Below are 13,306 nucleotides of genomic sequence, written 5' to 3'. Positions count from 1 at the left end.
AAATGTCTTGGCTTATCAGTGCAGCGCACAAGAGTGTGTGGTTTCCCCTGGTGCTGGCCGGCGTTGAAAAACGGGTGTTTCTATGGCATTATCACCAGCAGACTCAAAATCCCAAGTACTGTTTCTGCTGACTCCTGTCACGTCCACACCATTGCAAGCGCATCCCCGAAACGAACCATTGTAGGTTGCGCGCTATCTGCACACTGGCACTGTCTCTCTTTCTGTAGGAGTCGGGGCGGGGTTTGGGGACGATGGTGTGTGAAGCCTTTGAAGTGAGGACACAGAAAAGTAGGTGATTTCCAAGCATCCAGTTTGTTGGACCAAGTTTGCCAAGACACCTCTCATGGACAAAAATGTGCATGAGAGAGATGACTCCTGTGTTCTCATTAGTGTTGAAGAAACCAGCCTTATAGTGCACTGAGGTTGCCTCTCCCATCTGTACCTACTGCTCCCCTGGGATGTCCTGAGCCATCTTATGGTTTCCATGGTGTCTCTGCAGGTCTTATGTACTGAGTATTGGCCGCAACAGGTACACAGGATGCCTGGCCCTGGGCTTGAGGCTCTGCCTAACTTGTCTGCAACAGTTCAGATTTTCTAGTCTAAAGTGTGTTTCAGAGAGGCAGCTAGATGGTGGGTTTTGTTTTGTTTTATTTTATTTCATATTTAAAAACAAAGCTTGGGAACTGGATAGGCACCTCTGTGAACAGAAAACTCATGTTTTCCAAAAGAATGGCCTCTTGGTTTCTTGGGTCCACCAATTGTGGACAGAGGCCCACTTGAAGCACAGGGAGTCTAGGACTGTCTCAGCTCAGAGACCAACAGCCCCCTTCTTATGAAGAGGCTGGATAGGTGTGGGTCAAGGAAGAAGAGGCCTTTTGGAGCTGAACAAGACTTGGTAGATAGTCTAGACCACTTCTGTCCTCAGGGAATTGTTTCAGGTCCCATCTGAGCCACTTCCAGTGGGAAGGTGTCCCTCAGGAGCCTGCTAGCCACACATGTAGACACCTCTCTGATTTAGGAGAATCTTTGGCAGCAAATCTGTAAGGAACAGGTTCTCTGGAAGTTCAAACTACTCTGAGGCCTCAGGAAAGCCCTACTCTCCCCTCCCTCGATCCCTCCCTCTCCCTCCCTCCCTCCCTCCCTCTCCCTCCCTCCCTCTGTCTCTCTTCCTTTATTTCTCCCTTTCTTGTTAAAGATTTATTTTTAATTATGTGTAAGTGTGAGTCTGCAGGTGGGAATGTACATGTGAGGGTAAGTGCCAAGGAGGCCAGAAGCATTGGAGCCCCTAGAGCTAGAGCTTCAGACAGTTGTGAGCCACCTTGGGTGCTGAGAACCAACCTTGGGTCATCTGAAAAACCACCATGTTTTCCTCACTGCCAAGCCTCAACCCCTCGTTCTTTCTTTTTGTATGCACTATGTGTTTCTGTGGTCACAAGTGTGTGTATACGTGCATGTGTGCATGTGGGGGCCAGAGGGCGGTGCTCAGTGTTTTCCTCGACCACACTCTTCTGTTTTTTCAAAGAGTTTCAAAATTCTGTTTTATGTGTACACACATTTTTCCTGTATGCATGTATGCATCTATACACGTATGTATTACTACTGTGTGCATGTCTGGTGCCCACAGAGATCTGGAGTGACCATTGGATTTTCTACAACATGTTACAGTTGGTTCTGAGCCATCGTGTGGGTGCTAGGAACTGAACCTGGGTCTTCTACAAGAGCAACAAGTGCTCTAAACCACTGAACCATCCTTACAGCCCCTCCACTTTGTTTTCTGAGAAAGATTCTCTCACCAAACCTAGAACTTGGAGGTTTGGCTAGGCTGGCTGGCCAGCAAGCCTGGGGAACCTCCCGTCTCTGCCTCCTCAGTGCTGGGACTGCAGTGCTACCATGGTGCCCAGCTTCCTTATGTAGGTTCTAGGGATCACACTCAGGTTCTCATGGTTACACAGCAAGCACTTTACTGGCTGAGGAATCTGCCCAATTCTAGTTTCTTACCTTCTCTGAACCTCAGGTTTCTCCTCTGTTAAATGTGGGGAGCCATCTTTGGTTGTGGGGGATTAAGTAAGATAAAGGGATGGAACCAAAATACATTGTAATGAGTGTTTGAATTTTTCAAAGAATAAATACAAAATGTTACAGGTCCACTGACCAGGCGCCTACAGTTATTTTTAAAAGATAAAGGGAGTCTGGAGAGATGGCTCAGCAGTTAAGAGCACTTTTGGTTCTTCCAGAGGACTTGAATTCAGTTCCCAGCACTCAAATCCTGTTGCTCACTGCTGCCTGTAACTCCAGCTCCAGGGCCTCCAACACCCTCTTCTGACCTCCACAGACACCTGAATGCACTTGCACATATACATAATAAATAATAAAGTAAATCATTAAAAATAAAGATTTATTTTTATTTTATTTTTAAAATTTTAAACTTTTTTATTTTTTAAAGGGAAGCTCTCTCAGAACTAATTAATTCAGGAGCAAAACCCAAACTTGGTCCCAGTTCTAATGCTGAACTCCTTTTATGCTGTCCAGGAATTTCTGGAGGAACCCAGGGCCCCTAGAGTCTAGACACATCTGAATTCTTTAGTGACCTCCTCTTTGTCCCGTTCCATGACTGGACTCTGTTAGCCCCATGTTAGCTGTGATAATCTCTTTAGAAGCAGCCACCTCAGTGACTCATCATTCAGGAAGTCCCCAGAAGCCTCGTCTATGTCCTCATGGACAGACTGAATTTGGGGAAGCGACTGGACATTTCTGGGCTGAGTCTACTGAATGGTTTTGCAGCAGCTAAGTCCAGGCCTCTTGTCCAGGGTGAAGCTGTGCCAAAACTGTAAAGCCAGGACTCCTCCTGCCTTCTGACTCTAAGGAAGGACAGTGTGTCCCCTGTGATGTTGGTTAGGGTGTCTAATTGTTCTCACAAAATTCCAAGCTTGGTGGAGGAATGAAACTGAAACAGCCTGGTTAATATGAAGTTGCCTTTGTGTACTGTGCAGTTTAATTTTCACAGGATTTTGTCCTTGGAGGAAAATTGTGGAGCATTTTTGACCAACATGTGAGAGGAGACATCTGTCCTATTGATGGTGGGATTTTGAGATTTTGAAGCTGGTTTCCTCCCAGCCCATCCTGACCCACTCACTCTGAGGCTTCTGGTTTACTCGTGCATCTCTCTAGCCCTCAGTTTCCCCATCTTGGATGCTCCAGGGAGGAGAGACACAGGCTGAGGCCACACTTGTGACACAGTTCATTTATAAGCTTAAAAAATTCACCTGGTTCTGTTCACAGCAACTAAAATCAATCAGTCAATCAACAGAAACAACCCAGTGGTCTGCCAATACATGAGCAGATAAACTTCGGTCAGCATGCGATACTGACTAATGAAAAGCCACAGGCTGTGGTAGACTGTATAACAGAGGTGAATGCAAGTGGGTCAAGCAAGAGTTCATACTAAGTGGTTCCTTTATATTAAGTAGGCAAAGGTAAAAAACACTTGTTCAGTGACAGGGTTCAGAGAGGTGACTTGGGGGCCTGGGAGTTGTCACCTCCATACAATAGGCTCCAGACAACATTAAGTATATGGGCACCAATATTCTCTTGGCGCGGGTGGTGGTGATACAATGTTACACTAGAACTCACAAGTATGCAAAGCTGACTGTGCCTGCTTTGTTATTTATTGAGACAGGGTCTCACTGGCCCATGCTGGCTTCCAACTGGCTGTGTCGCTGATGATAACCTTGAACTCTGAACTCTCAGTACTTCTGCCTGCCCCTTCCAGGTGCTAGGACAACAAACTTGTACCACCACTACTCCTACTGTGTGTGGTGCTGGGTGTTGAACCCAGGGCTTTGTGCATGGTTAGCAAACATTTCACTAACTGAACCACGCCCCCAGCCTGATAGTGCTGATTTTCGAAGTTATTTACCTTCTATTTTTTTCAAATACTATAGAGAATAATATTGTCAGAAAATTCTACAACCTATTGAAAAAGATTCTAAAATAATCTACACTGCAATATAACTACATGTAGACATGCATAACTTACCATGTAATCTAGTTTTATGCACACACACATAAGTATGCTTGCATGCACACATGTACTGTTTGAAATATTCCAAGGACTTTGAACAAAATGTACCCAGTAATTACCTTGTGAGTAATTTCTGTTTTCTTTTTTACGCTTTTCTATATTTCCAGATGTTCCTTAATGAACACTTTCATATTCATAAACAAACTAAGTAAAGCTAAGCTTATCTCCTATCTTCCCCCCGGCCCGACTACAGCAGGTCAGGGGGTGGAACTGGACTCCTAGATGTGACTCAGAGAACACCCCAGTTCCATCAAAGGGCACTGCCCAGTGAGGTGGCTGCATGGAAAATGGCTTTGGTTTGGAAGACCCAACCTTCTCCTCTTGGCTCTGTTTCTGTGCTGATCACTCCCAGGGCTGCGTGTCCACTTAGCCCTACTGAGCTGCTATACTCTGTGGGCAAAGGGAGCCAGGAAAGTCCTGTCCCTGGCAGACCTTTCTGATTATAGGGCTGGCCTGGGGCCATGTGCACCTCCCTGGGGACAGCTACCTTCTGTGTTGCCCTGCTCAGCATAGGGTCTGAGGTTCAGATATCTTTGCACCCTCATTGGTCACCTCACTTCCTCAAGGCCTAGTGGGTGTAGCACTAACATAGGTGGGCAGAGCCTTTGTCAGTCACTGAACATAATGCATCCACTTGTAACCCTGAAAGCTTGGGGCTGTTGTTTGGTGCAACCCAAGCTTTAGATGAGAAATAACTTGCCTAGAGAGCCTTGACCAGCAGTTGGTTGAACTTAACCCCTTGCCTGGGCTTCCAGTTATTATAATTTCAGTTCCCATGAGTCTCTGGACCCAGTGGTGAGGGTTTAGGGACTGGATGTTTATAGGTTCTGTGGTTAGGCTTTCAAGTTAACTGTGATTGTCTCTGGGAACAGGATTCTGCCTTTATCATAGCTGCCAGGGGCCTGGTACTCACCACTGCTCTCTCCTGCCTGCTGGTCTCACATGGGAGCTGAGGGAGACACCCAGTGGCTCTGGTTTCTTCCCCCTCCCTGATTGATGGAGCAGATTCTGCAGCAGCCTGTGGGTATAAATAAGAGCCCGAGACTGTTAAAAATAATGTTTTTAACCAAGTCTCAAATGGGAAAGCTGAGGCACAGAAGGTTAAGGACACAGTGTGGTGCAGAGCTTGTAATCAGCAGCAAATGTCACAGTGTCTAGTCCTGGAGAACAGCCCACCACAGAGGCCAGGTTTATGCCTGGTGTGAAGGCAGCGCATGCTGTGGTCAGCTGGGTGTCCCTGCAGGAGGGAGGTCATTGACCCTGCTCAGAGCTCAGAGTCTTCAGTAAGATATCACTGTTCTCTGTCTCTGTCTCTGTCTCTCTCTCTCTCCTCTCCCTCCCTCCCTCTCTCCCTCTTCCCCCCACTATCTGTGTGCACTAGCTGGCCCACAAGATTCCCAGGATTCTCTGTCTCCTGTCTCCCCATAGGAGCAATGGGATTACAAACACCTTTTATGCTGATCAGCTTTCATGTTGGTTCTGGGGATTTGAATTCTGGTCCTCGTGGCCGAAATAGCTCAGTTGAGAGAGAGTTAGACTGAATTCAGGTCCTCATGCTCATATGGCAAGCAAACCCACTGAGTTAGTCTCTCACTGGTGTATATTTAAATTAACTAATCAACTCAGTTGTTTATTATAAGTATGTGTATGCATATGGGCACATTCATGTCATGCCATGTGTGTGGAGGTCAGACGACAATCTGTAGGAGTCTTGTTTTCTTGACACACCATGTAGGTTCCACGGGTCAAACTCAGAGCAAGAGATGACTGGCTTATGCTTGTAATCTCAGTACAAGGCTGGAAGATTGCTGCATCTAAGGCTCGTCTGATTTACACAGCCAGGGTTATATAGTAAGATTGTCTGGATGACGGAGGTGAATACTTTCATTGAAAATATTGAAGCATGCCAGGTGGTGGTGGCACAGGCCTTTCCCAGCACTTAGGAGGCAATGGCTCTCCAAGTTCGAGGCCAGCCTGGTCTACAGAGTGAGTTCCAAGAAAGACAGCCAGGGTTACTCAGAGAAAACCTGTCTTGAAGAAAATTACATTAAATTTTTTAAAAAAGAAAGAAAAACTGAAGCAGGCATAGGAACACGTGTCTATAATCCCAGCACTCAGGCTGAGTCAGGACCACGAGATCTAGGTAAGCTTGGGTCACACAGTGAGACCATGTGTTAAAAATAAAAATAAAAAACAATGAAAATGTCCCTGGGTCCTGGTGTCACATCATAACCATTAGAGTCAAGGGTACTGTTACATACCGAATGCCTATTGTATACTGATCTACTGCCAAATCATCCTACCCTCTGGCTCCCAAGAACACCTGCAGGTGGGAGCTCCCCCACCCCCACCCCTGAGGGAAGCAGAGACCCTGAGATGGAGCACAGCATCCACACAGGAAAGCCAGGGATGAGCCTGATGACGTCAGTCCTTATAGTTTCGCCATTCTCACCACAGTTTCTCCCTCTTCAAGACACACATAATAAATTACCACTAAAATGTTTTTTCCCTATCTACCCAGGATTTGAAATTATTTCTGTAGGCAAGATCCAGTAACAGAATCACCAATGACAAGACACTTGCCTTGTGGCATTGTTAACCTACGCCCACAGTCAGGATTGACTACTCAGTTCTCAGAGCCCAGAACAAGATGAAAACACAGCCCCAGGCTTTAAAATGACTCAGATACCCAACAAGGTAATGGCTGACAAGTGTGGGGTCCTTTTGTGCACATGGCCCCGTGGGACTGAACACGTCCCACACCTACAAAGCCGGCCCTGGGTGAACACTGTGATTTTATTTTCCATCTTCGTGGGCTCTCCCTGACACGCCCCCCAAGCCCAGGCTGGCCGTGGACTGATTATGTAACCACGAATGACTCCTGTTTGTTCTGCTTCCACCCCGCAAGTGATGGATTACCGGTGTGGACCACTACTTCTGGTTTATGCAGTGCTGGGGGTCAAACCCAGGGCTTCTGAAAGCTGAACGCTCTACCAGTTAGCACATCCACAGCTCTCTTATTTCTTCTACTTCTCCCCCTTCCATGTTCCCCCCTTGTTTTTTTGGGGAGGTTCGAGACAGGATTTCTCTGTATTGTTTTGGAGGCTGTCCTGGAACTCGCTCTGTAGACCAGGCTGGCCTCGAACTCACAGAGATCTGCCTGCCTCTGCCTCCCGAGTGCTGGAGTTGAAGGCATGTGCCACCAAAGCCCGGCCTTGTTTGCTTTTTTTTTAAAGAAGCTATTTTTATGTGTATAGGTGTTTTGCCTGCCTGTATGTCTGTGTACCATACATGTACAGTGCTCATGGAGGCCAGAACATGTTGGATCCCCTGGAACTGGAGTTACAGATGTTTGTGAGCCCTTTGTGGGTGCTGGGATTCAAACCCAGGTCCTCTGGAAGAGCAGAGCCATCTTAACTACTGAGCCATCACTTCGGCCTCAAGATGTTTATCTTTTTAAAAGACAGTAGCTTGGCTGGCCTGAAATTTGCTATGTGGACCAGGCTGGACTCAAACTCAGAGAGATACCTGTTTCTGTCTCCTGAGTGCTGGGATTAAAGATATGTATCATTATGCCCAACTCTCAACGTGTGTGTGTGTGTGTGTGTGTGTGTGTGTGTGTGTGTGTGTGTGTGTGTGTGTGACACACATGTAAATATAGGTTCCTGATGAGGCTAGAAGAGGATGTCAGAGTCCCTGGAGCTGGAGTTAGAGGCAATTGTGCGTAGCCTAATGTGACTGCTGGGACCAAGCATGGGTCCTCTGGAAAAGCAGTACAGGCTTTTTAGCCATGTTTTTCTCCAGCCTCCTTTGGTTTTGACACAATTTCTTACTATGCAGCCCAGACGGCCTCAGCTTCACAACTTTTCTACTTTTGATCCCAGACTGCCGGAATTACAGGTGCGCACGCCACACCCAGCTCCTTCGGGACAAACTGAGCTCGGGAGACAAGAGTGCAGAGGCAAAGGAGGCTATGCTCCAGGAAGACCAAGTTTGGGATGCATTGAAAATACAAAGTGGGCCTTGCAGACACCGCTGTCCCTGTCGCTGCCTGCCGAAGCCATGGCCAGTTCCACTTGGCAGCTGATGGTGAGCCTCGGGCGGATCTCCTTCAAGCTATTCGCTGACAAAGTTCCAAAGACAGCGGAAAACCTTCATGATCTGAGACTGGAGACAAAGGCCTTGAGTATGAATTCCTCCTTCCATAGAATTATTCCAGGATTCATGCGGCAGGGTGGCTACCTCACACTCCATAATGGCACTGGCGGCAGGTCCATCTACAGGGAGAAATTTGAGGATGAGAACTTCATCCTGAAGCATTCCAGTCCTGGTGTCTCATCCACGGCAAACACTGGGCCAAATACAAATAGTTCCCAGTTCTTCGTTTGCACGGCAAGGACTGAGTGGCTGGATGGCAAATAAGTGGGCTTTGGGAAGGCAAAGGGAGGCATAAGCATCACAGAAGCCATGGAGTGTTTTGGATCCAGGAACAGCAAGACCAGCATGAAGTCACCATTGCCAACTGTGGGCAACTCTAACTCTTCTGACTTAGGACATCTTACCCACCAGACCATTCCTTCTGTAGCTCAGGAGGGCGCCTCTACCCACCTGCCAGCAGTACCCTCTAACCTCTGCTCTCACTGAATTTCTTTGGGTTCCATATTTTCCTCATTGCCCTACAAGCCTAGCTGGATTGAGATGTTACGTTTATGATTGTGAATAAAAACGAAATAAGAAAAAAATGAACATACCAAGCAGAGTTCCTGGTAAAGTTCCTATGGAGAAAGCAGGCAGGCTTTCCCCTTGAAAAGGAGTGTGATTTATTTAGACTGAATTCTCTTGAAAGGGCCACCCTGCCTTGATGGAATTCCCACTGCACTTGCAGTGGGGTGGCTGAGGTTGACTGTCCCAGGGCTTGTGGGTTTGCTGGTTACTTTGAAACTGCAGGGGGAAGTATCATCCCACACTCTTAAGACAGGATCTCCAGCTTCACTGATAGGCAAATCCAACCCCCTCCCCACCACCACAACATGAAGCCCGTGGGATGCTGGGAACACACCGTCAACCTGTGGAGGCCAAGTGTCTGTGGCTCTCAGAAAGGATGTCTTGGCTTTCTTAGCTGGCTCCTGGCTCCACCCCTCTGTGTCCTTCGCCGTGTCAGAGAAGTTTCCAGGAAAAGTGGACAGTGTCATCACATGCTCCAACGGCTGAGCTCTTCTCTGAGCCCTGTGTGGCCTGACTCTAGGAAGAACAGAAATAAAGATACTCAGCAGAGAGAGGTGCCGATCTGCCGCCACCACTCACTTTTGTGGAAGAAAGGAACATGTCCTTCCTACCCCACCCTCATCTACTTCCAGACTGGAGTCTGGGCCCTTGTTCCCCTCCTGGGAAAAAGTCAAACCAGAAAGCTCTCGGGTGTCACTTCAAGTTCTAGGGCTTTCTAAGCTGCCCCTCTCCTTGTTGCTGTCTTTTTTTCCTCCCGTTTCCTGGCGGCGGCCTGCTTTCTGTCTTTGTTGCCAAGCTCAGACTTCGCTCCTGAAACCCAGCCCAACCTCCGTGAAGCCCGGAAACTTCGAGTTCAGCGGCTGTGGCTGTGCTCGAAGTTGAGGTGGTGAGGCCAGAGAGATGGGTATTAGCACCCTGAGCTGCTGGAGGTCGTGACCCGGGCTACTACTGCAGAACCTGCTCCTTGGGACCTCGGACAGTTCACTTGGACCGTGAACTTGACTCCGTGTTTCTCGCCTGCACTGCCTAGAGCTCTGGTTGACCTGGTAAGCGCTCCGCCCTCTGCTCGCCCTGGCCCAGGCCGGGTCCGGGGTGGTGGTAGCTGCTGAAACTGGAGGGAGCAGCCCGGGACATGAGTGAGGGGCCGCCCTGGGGTGCAGTCTGGGCCCCAGCCCGTGCAGCCCAGTCTCGCACAAAGGAAGGCTGCAGAGTTAGGCCGGGAATGCTCGGCTGAGACAGTTTCCTTCCTCAGTCAGAGCTGCAGCAGGGGGCTCTTAAAAGGGAAAAAGGAGTGTTTTTTCTTTTGTTGCACATGGCTGGCCTCTTTGGGGATGCAGGGCAGGAGGCAAGTGTTAGTCTTTCTAGACTGGGCTGCCCACAGGGAGCACATTCAACCAGGGCTTCACCCTGCTGCAAAAGTGGGGGGTGGACTTTGCTGCCTGAGGTCAGCCAGGCTGTAAGTGGGCATGGCCAGGGCTGGAGACACAAGGCAGCTGTAGACTGAGGGTCTCGGGAGGAGATGGAGTAAGACCTTGGAAGCCCTGGTTTCTGGGTTCAGTCCCTGAGACCCTAAGACTTGTGTAGCCCACTCCTCAGCACCATCCCCCAATACCTGAAATAATAATTACTGGCCTAGAGAATGGTGTGTGGGTGCATGCGTGGGTGCATGCGATTCTGCCTTGAGCCAATAAGATTATGGCCAGGTATTGCAGGGATCACTGGCTAGCTCCTACTGTCAATGTTGGCCAGGTCCCCAGCTGTCTAGAGGTCAGCCCAAACTTACATCTCTGTTCCTTGGACACTTGGGACCCCAAAAGCTGTAGGGACTTTGGGGAGGGGAGTAACCCAGGTATGAGCTAGAGGTCTGGCTCCCTAGGTCCTAACTGGCTACCTGCCCCTAGTACCCTCCCATCCCAGCAGGTTCTCAAACAAGGGTCTGGAGAGGATGACAGACTTTCATAAAATTGAAACTATTATGGGACAAGGAAACAGGCCCAGGCTCTTGTAACTCCCAAGTGTGCCGGCCTCTTGTACACATGAAGTAAATAGGCCTTGGGGTCTCAGCCAGAGCCTTGAGGAGGAAGCCACCTGAATTGGAAGGCAGATCTCTGCTCATTTACTATACCTCATGGAGAAGGTGAGTGGCCCTTTAAAGCCATATTTGACTGTGTGAGATGACTCCAAAGTTTGAAATATTCCCCAAATCAAGATTCCCAGCACTGGAGGGATGGGTCAGCAGTTGCAAGTGCTTGCTGACTGGGCATAATGGCACGCGCCTTTAATTCAAGTGCTCAGGAGGCAGAGACAGGAAGATTTCTATGAGTTCGAGACCAGCCTGGTCTACAGAGTGAGTTCCAGGACAGTCAGGGCTATGTAGAGAGACCCTGTCTCAAAATACACCAAAACAAACCAACAAACTAGCAAATCAACAATGCCAGCTTTTGGTCCCTGGCACTCACTTTTAGTGGCTCATAACCACCTATAATTCCAGCTCTAGGGGATCTGATGACCTCTTCTGGCCTCTACAGGCACATACCCACTTGTACACACATGATTACACACACACACACACACACACACAGAGAGAGAGAGAGAGAGAGAGAGAGAGAGAGAGAGAGAGAGAGAGAGAGAGAGAAAATGAGAATTAAAAATAACTTTTTTTCTTTTTAGTAAAGATTCCTGCTCTGTCTTGGCCCAAGAGTTCTGCTCAGTCAGTGGCCATGATGGTCAGATGCTTAATGGTAACAGGATGCAGGAAGCAGATCTGAGCTTGAATTCTGGCCATGTCCCAGGTAGTCACAGGCAGGATGTTGAATACTCAGACATTAGTGACTCAGTCAGGCAGGATCAGCTCTGAACACACAGAGCCTGCCTTTGCATCCTGACACTACCCCATCCTAGTTGCCTGAACCTCAGTGTCCTCACTGGTTACAGGGTATAACAAGAGTTGTGTCTCAGGAGCCTCTGGGAGGGTCAGGATGATATTTGTATGCCTCATCATCTCCCTGCTAAGTTCCTGCTAGTTCACATGGGTGGTCAAGAGGCTAGGCCCCTGCTTCCTCTCATGGGTCCTCTATCTTTGAGGCAGCTCAGAAAGTCCTCTCCTGTGTCACTTTTGGTGTTTCTTTTCTTGCCCTTAAAGAAACTCACTGAGCCCCTCCCCATGGGGACCGAGAGGCAGGGAGAAGCTGCCCTGGGCAATACCAGTGTCGAGGTGAGGTTCCCTTAACCCACATCCCAACCAGAGGCTCTGTTCTGCCCAGTGCCCAGGCCGCTTGTTCTATCGTCTGTTGAATGCCTGTAGAGAAGGCAGCTGTCTACTTCTCTGTGGGTGCTGTTGCAGTTACTGAATTATTGAGGGGGACCAAGGGGCAGGTAATAACTCTGTGCCTGAGGCATATGGTTTTACTAGGGAAAGCACTCCTAAGAAGGTCCAGAGGACATAGACTCTTTTCCATCTCTGGGAGCGGGAAGGGGGGAGGACTATAAGTCATCAGGGAATGTTTTTTGTTGTTGTTGTAATTATTTACAAACCCGAGCCCCATTCTCCATTTTGTTGCCAGCGGTTCTATTTAGTAACATCAGGTCTGTGTCGGCGACCCCCACCTACTTCTAACAAGTATGTCTCTTTCCCTAGGGACAGCATTTATATACTTTAGTTTTCTGAGGTTAGACTCTCAGCTTCAGAAAATCTGGATGAAACATAAAGGGAGTCACTGAGTGGCAGAGCAGCAAATGTGGCAGCTGTGTGTCGAGATGGAGAGGCCCAGCTCTGTGGAGGGCTATGTACATTGTCTCCGCCTCTGTAGACTGTGCTGACCTTGGCGGAGGATGGAAATGTGTGGCCTTCCTAGTTCAAAAATGGACTAAGAATTTCAAGATGGGCCAAATGGTGGTGGCACATGTCTTTAATCCCAGCACTCAGAAGGCAGAGGCAGGTGGACATCTATGAGGCCAGCCTGGTCTATGGAGCAAGTTTCAGGACAGCCAGGGCTACACAGAGAAACCCATCTTGAACCCTCCCCCACCCCCACTCCCACCCTCGCAAAAAAGAATTTCAGGATGGTGACAGTGGAGGATTTAACAGAATATAGGGCTTGCTAAGCGCTGGACATGTGTGACAACAGAGTTCCCAAGCCACTGAGCCAGGGCTGTCCCTTGTGCCTGTTCATGCTGAGGCTTGGAAAGACCATAGGCAGCCACATTGGAGGCTCACCATTACCATCCCCCCCCCGTGTGTGTGTGTGTGTGTGTGTGTGTGTGTGTGTGTGTGTGGTGGATATTCTGTGGTAAATTTAGATTTTTTTCGGATCCCCTCAAAACAAGGAAACTATCTTTTAATTACCTGTGAATTCACACTGAGTGGGAATAGCTTGCCCATCTTCCATGAGAACAAAACACATTAATGTCTTTGTGTGTTATATTGTACTTCATGTATCTCTCACTAAGTAAGTAAGTGCTCACAGCTCTTTGCCTATGTCAAATGATGCAGGACTGCAA

Source organism: Mesocricetus auratus, unplaced genomic scaffold, assembly GCF_017639785.1.
Source record: "Mesocricetus auratus isolate SY011 unplaced genomic scaffold, BCM_Maur_2.0 Super-Scaffold_100010, whole genome shotgun sequence".
NCBI classification, from domain to species: domain Eukaryota; kingdom Metazoa; phylum Chordata; class Mammalia; order Rodentia; family Cricetidae; genus Mesocricetus; species Mesocricetus auratus.
Note: the sequence above shows the minus strand (reverse complement) of the source record.